The sequence below is a fragment of the Rhinolophus sinicus genome, chromosome 16 (assembly GCF_057876585.1).
Source record: "Rhinolophus sinicus isolate RSI-liver-muscle chromosome 16, RSI-T2T, whole genome shotgun sequence".
Lineage (NCBI taxonomy): Eukaryota > Metazoa > Chordata > Mammalia > Chiroptera > Rhinolophidae > Rhinolophus > Rhinolophus sinicus.
Genome location: NC_142516.1, coordinates 99,424,270 through 99,431,310, shown reverse-complemented (window position 1 = coordinate 99,431,310; position 7,041 = coordinate 99,424,270).

The window sequence follows — 7,041 nt, the reverse complement described above, 5'->3', positions numbered from 1 at the left end:
CAGCCACATAAACTTGGGCATGGCGATATGAGGCTTTAACCCGCTCCCCTCCCCAGAGGTACATGTGCTGCCTGAACACCATGTGGTCTCTATACCGTAAAAGCTCAGGGCTTTTCTTCTCCTTAACGTGGCCCTAAATCCAGCCCGGCCTCTGGGCAAACTCTGGCCTTGGCCTCCGCTGTTCCTCTCACAGTCTGGATGTTTATGAATCATTTCCAGGAAGATTGGCTTTCACAAGAGAAGCCATGTGCTTCTGTTAGAAGAACTGAGACCATTTCAAAAAAGTCAAAGCACAGTTGATGGGGAGGCTGTTTGCTGTTTCCTACCCTGAGGGTCATGAACCTGTCCTGAGAAGTGTCCCCAAAACCACGAACCCATGCAAGCCAGGGCACCTCTGACTTTCTAAAGTCCACGGGATTAATATTTAGCTTGAAGAGCTCAGAGCCAGCATCACCACTGCCTCTGGGTTCCTGGGCGTTCACATGCCCGTTCCCCACCCCACGGCACCAGGGGCCTGGGTGCCATGACTGGAGTCCCTGCGGTATTATTAGCTAGTTATCCTAAGTGTGTGTGTGCATGCTCACGCTGCGTGTGTGCTACACGTGTACATGTGCTATGTGTATGCATATGTGTATGTGTGAGCGTTTGTGTGTGGTATGTATGTGTGTATGTAGGGGGTGTTGTATGTATTGTGTGCTGTGTATATGTGTATGCATGTGTTTACATGTGCGTGTGTGCATGTGATATATGCATGTGTGTGTTTGTGTGTGGTATGTATGTGGGTGGGGCGTTATATGTGTATAGTGTGTGTGCCTTGCTGTGTATATTTGTATATGTACATGGGTGTGGGTATTTATGTGTGTGGTGTGTATGTGTATGTGCTACATGTATGTGTGGTGTGTGTGGTGTGTATGTGTATGTGCTACATGTATGTGTGGTGTGTGTGGTGTGTATGTGCATTTGGTGTTATATGTGTATAGTATGTCTGCCTGTGCTGTGTGTATTTGTATTTACACATGTGTGTAGGTGCTTATGTGTGTGGTGTGTATGTGTGTTGTATGTACGTGTGTGCATGTGTGTGCTGTGTATATGTGTATGCATATGTTTACGTGTGTATGTGTATATGTGATATGTATATGTATGTATATGTTTTTGTGTGTGTGATGTGTATGTGGGTGTGGTGTTATATGTGTGCAGTGTGTGTGCCTGTGCAGTGTGTATTTGTATATGTACATGGGTGTAGGTGCTTATGTGTGTGGTGTACAGGTGTGTGTGCATGTATATATATATATATAGGTGCTTGTGTGTGTGGTTTGTATGTGTGTGTGTGCGCACATGCATGGGGGACGTGGCAATTAAAAAATGGGAGCCCGCATCATAAAGTGCAGCAGGCTTCTTACTGTAGGCAGCTTAACTGTTTCTAAGCATTTGCCATCTTATTCTCCCCCATAAAGGTTACCCTCCCTCACAGTGTCAGTCTTAATCATCTGCTGTACCATGCGACCTGGTTCCTGGCCAGAGCCGGCCCCCAGAGCTCTATTCACTCTCCTGCACTGTCCTCCACTTCATCATTTGCCACAAGCAAAGGAGGCAGCTGCAGTAACTTTAGATTTGAGTCGTCAGCCTGAAAAGTCCTGTTGTAAATCAGCAAGGCACGGTCTGGCACTCGGAAAATGAGGCTTTCCTTTCTTCAGTACAACTTACTGTATTTTCCGTTCCAGGAGGGAGTTTCTTGTCTCCCTGCCTTCCCCAAATGCTGGCACTCTTCACAGATCGCTGATGTGAAAGGCTGCCTGCTGGCTATTGGCATCTTAAAAATGTTTATGTGGGAAATCACCAGACCATTATCTTTCTCCCACACGAGGCCCTGCTTCAACAATCAGCCAGTTGCCCTTCCATATTGACTTTCTTTCTTCCTGTTGGTTTGGCTGACAGTAGAATGCTGCTGGGAACCCTCGCTGCATCTCTGGAGAGTGCAGGGAGCCTGCAGTGCCCCTTATCTGGTGATGGGGTCACAGGAGGGAAAGGGCCACATTTGCAAATATAAGCAGGGACTCATTTTGTGCAGCAGATGACAACTTCTGAAGGCAAGAGTTTGAAATTCCCTTCTCCTGGGAAAACATCTATTTTCCTCCATTTGGTTTCAGCTGCACCTGAAAACCAAGTATAAACTAGGGTTCTCAAGAAACAGAATTCTGAAATCCATGAATCACAGCTACTTCGGTTCAATACTGCCCTCCTGCCAGCTAGCTACCTGAGCAGAGATCTCTTCACAGGCAACAAACAGCATGCCATAAAGGTCCTCTCAGGACTGTAAGCTAAGACCATAGGTCACTAATGAGGACACAAGTGAGAGTATTATTAGAGCTTTAATACCACCTGGGAATACACTCACACCTTTGCACGGGCTCAGGAGTCGAAACGGTGTGATGTGTCTGCTTAGATCATCAAGTTCAAAGTCTGCATGGCAGGAAATGTGCCTGACGAGGACATCATAGGGACCTTGTATGCCATATTAAACGACGAAGAGGCATTAAAGCGTGTCGTGCGGGGAGGCCTGCGGGGTCTCTGCTCCCGCTCCCCATACAAGAACGCAGGACATGGTGAGGCCAAAAAGGAACACCCACGGAGCCATAGGTAGGGGAGTCATACCACTATATTCTCTCTGGCGGCACTATACTCTCACTGGAGGCTGGATCCACACTGTCCGCAAACCGCCATCCACACTTGTCAGCCCAGCTGCCATCTTCTTGCTAGCCCCCATTCTTTCTCTCTTTCCTCTAGCGTAGCCACAGCAGTTATATTAGTGGCCAATGGCTCACTGGTTACAGCTGACGGCCAACTAGCCACAACTGATGGCCATGCAATCACAATTGATGGCCATTTACTACCTGAGCCAGCACCTGTCTATGTGAGGCCGAGAGCCTGGAAACTGCTTTCTGGGGCTCTGTCCCCACAAAGCGTTTTCGGTAGGGCATGACATGTTAAGATTTACGCTTTTAAAAGATGACTCCATCAGCAGAGTGGAGGATTTTTGAAAGGGGACATGACTGAAACTGGAAAACCAGTTAGGGGACTGTTGTAATGTTTTAGGAAGACATAGTGAAGTCTTAAAGTGGGCTCTGGCAAAAGAAATGGACAGAAGGAAATGCACTAAGGAAATATTTAGGAGACCAAATCCAACAGCACAATCTATTTATTTCACTCGGGTGATTCAGTGAATGTGGTATGGCCAACAGAGGAGAGGAGAGGAGAGGAGGAGAGCATGCTTGATGGGGGTAAGGTTGTCAGGGCAGGGGGATGAGTTTAGTTTTGAATATGTTGAGTTTAGGTGTCTGTCAAACACCTGCGAGGAGGCAACCAGCAGCAACAGGGCTGGGCTGGCCACAGTGATGGGAGTGGAGCATAACAGTGGAAGTTAAAACCTTAAAGAGTAGATGCTATCACCCAAGGAGAGTTATAAATGTAAGTAGAGAAGAGGGCCTAGGAAGGAACCTGGAAGCCTCTGGCACAGGAGATCCTGAAAGAAGCAAAGATGGCATAGACATGGGAGACTGTGGATCAGAAGTTGGGGGTGTGGGAACCAAGGGCAGGGGTAATTTCAAGGAGGAAGTGATGCATAGTGTCAAATGCAGCTGAGTGACTTCCAAAGATAAAAAGTGAAGGGTTGCAGAAATAAAAACCAATCAAATGCCAAAAGCAAAGGCTAATTACTCTGAGTTTTCTGTAGCAAGGGAGTCAGCCACCATCACCTGTATTCTGGTAGAGACTCAAAGGCAGACAGAGGAGTGGGAAAGCTTTAGAGTGGAAAAGGGAAGGCCTCGGGTGTAGCTAAATGGAGGTTGTTGGCATGGGGAGCTGTAGGCAAGCCAACTAGAAGTGAGATACCCATCCTATGTGATTGGTTAGGGTTCACTTATGGCTTTGTAGGATGTGGGAACAAAATTAGGGAAGCTCTCAGTTATTAATCAAGCCCTGGCTGTTTGGGGCCAACTGTTACAAAAGTTATTGTTTAGCTTCCCATATTGTCACTAAGGACAGCAAGCAATCTGATTTCCTGCAAGTCTGACTTATAGCAAACTGGCCTCTTGTGTTGTTCATTGTATACACAAGAATTGGTTTTTTGAGCTAGTTGTTATAGTTGTGAGTCAAAGTTCTATTTTTATTTATGGTCTGGCATTGTCCATCTGTGTATTCAGTCTTTCAAGGTACACCAGATTTGGTTTCTGGGAGCCTTATTTAAATCAGTTTCAGAGATGCCAAGACAGCAGAGAGTAGAGGATGAATGGGAGGTAAGCACATGTAGACAGAGTATATGTCCCCTGCCCGTTCAAAGACATTTTGTTAACAGGAAGAATAAATAAAGGGTGATAGAACTCCATGAAGTGTTTTGTTCTTAACAGAATGAGAGTTGGTCTTGTTAATGGGCTGAGAAGCCACAGTACAAAAGGCTGAAAATAGAAGACTGCATATTAGATATCTCCCCCTGCATGTCTCACATGGACCTTGAATTCATCAAATCCAAAACTGAGCCTGCTCTCTCCTGCTACAAACAAGCTCATTTGCTATGTACTCTGGATTATTCAGTGCACTCCTCTCCAATCAGGGAGCTACCCCAATGAGCTGCTAAGCTCACTTGATTTTACTTTCTGAACATTATGTCACCCACCCTCTGCTCTTTAATCCCACTGGTGTTGCCTTGGTTTGGGTTCTCATCATTTCTCATCAGCTGCACTATTGTGACAGGTTTCAAACTGTTCCTTTCAACTCCTGCCTATCCTGTCTCAAAACTGGTGACTGGGCTTTCCCTTTAAAATTCAAATAATCTTATTTTTCTGCTTACATTCTTTCAATGAAGCCCACAGGCTAAATTGCAAACTTCTTAGTATGGCACTCATTCATTCATTCATTCATTCATTCATTCCACAAATAATTATTAAACACCTATGATGCACCAGGCATCATTCTAGGTACTGATATATATTAAAGAAGCAAATAAACCAACCCTCCGGTTCCTCTGAAATCTGTCCAGGGTGGAAGAAGAATGGTGTGAAATATCTGAGAGATAGCTGGGCTAAGTGAGTCTTGTAGGCAGAACAGTGGTTTATCTTTATCCCCAGAGTAATTGATGAGTTTTAAGTTGGTGGTGGGGATGGTGGTATGATCAGATTTTCATTTCACAAAGATCACTCTGGCCGCAGTGTGGAGAGTTAAGAGGGTGGGTCTGAGAAGATAGAGGTAGGAAGCAGTATGGATAAGAAGTGAGAGTAAATAAACTCAGTTAGTGATAGTGGAGATGGAGAATGTGGATATTTAAGAGCTATTCTTAGCAGGACTTGAACATGAGGGGTTTGAGCAAGAGTTGTCAGGGATGAAATTTGTCTGCCCACTTGCAGAAGTGGATAATGGTTCCTTCCATTCCCTGAGTTAGGGGACTCTGGGAGAGAACTAGTTGAAGGAGTGGAGGTAGATGCTGAATTTAATTTTAGACAGCTTCTTTTTGAGGTGAATTTGACATATCCAGCAGACCTCTAGCATGCAGTAGGATGTATTAGTCTGGAACTCAGAGGAGACATAAATCTGTAAGTCTCTACGTATAGGAACTAACTGATGGATGAGAATGCGTGAGATGAGTGAAGAATAAGAGGAAAGGATCTAGGTAGGACCAAGCCTGGAAGAATTTCTACCTTCAGTGATTAGGTAGAGGAGAAAAAGCATAAGAGAAGAGAAAAAGAAGGAGCTGGAGAAGTATTATAAGGAGAACCCAGGAGAGGGTTGTATTGTGAAAATCAAGAGTAGAGAGTACATTGAAGAGATAAAAAAAAAAAAAAAAGTCAGTTGGATTTAGCAATATGGAAGTTATTAGTTACCAAGTAGTACTTTTCAACACTTTGTCATGGTAAAGTAGCAAATGATATTTGAATGATACCAAGGGATAACCAGACAAGGCTGTCCAGGGGCAGCCAGCCCAGAAGCTCTAGCTTCCCAGGACCCACCTGACTGCCCTGAAGGCTAAGGGATCATTATCTTGGCCCACCTCTAGCCTATTCTCAGCACACTAGTGTGCAGTTGGGAAGCTCTGCCTTACAGGGATGACTCAGTTTCCCAAAAGTTGTGATCCTGGAAGGCAGATTGCATGGGCAGTGAGAGGGGCAAGAAGCTGAGCAGGTACCATTGCACTACTGTAGGGAACATTAGTCTCATTGTATTCTAAGTGAATGGTGCCACCTGGAGGTGTACAACATGGTGGTCCTGTGGCGGGATGAGTGTAGGGTAAGGAAATAGAGCCAGACAAATACACCTAGTTCTTTAGAGAATGTTGCCTGAGAATGGAAAGCCAAAGATAAGACTGGCTGGAGGGAATGAGTTCATTGAGTCATCTCTTTTAAAACCTAGAGAAGCATTTATATGATAAAAAGCTAAGCAGATAGATACATTGAGAGAAAATAATGAATATAAAAGCCCATGGAGGCTCAACATCATTACTCACTAAAGCAATGCAAATCAAAACCTTAATGAGATGCCAATTCACACCCACTAGGATGACTAAAATAAAAAAAGGCAGTCAATAATGAGTATTGGCAAGGATGTGGAGAAATTAGAACCCTTATACACTACCGGTGGTATTTTAAAATAGTGCTACCAGTTTGAAAAACAATTTGACAGTTCCTCAAAATTTGAAACACAGTTACTATATGACCTAGTAATTCCACTCCTAGGTATATGCCCAAGAAAACTGAAAACATGTCCATCCAAAAACCTATACACAAATGTGCATGGCAGCATTATTCATAATAGCCAAAAAGTAGAAACAACTCAAACGTTCATCAACTGATGGATGAATAAATAAAATGTGGTATATATATATACAATTGAATACTATTCTGCCATAATGGAGGTGACATGATGATTCATGCTACAACCTGGATGAATCTTGAAAACATTACAATAAGTGAAAGAAGTTAGTTACCAAAAGCTCCATACTGCATAATTCCACCTATATAAAATGTCTAAAATAGGCAAAAATTCTGTCCATAGAGA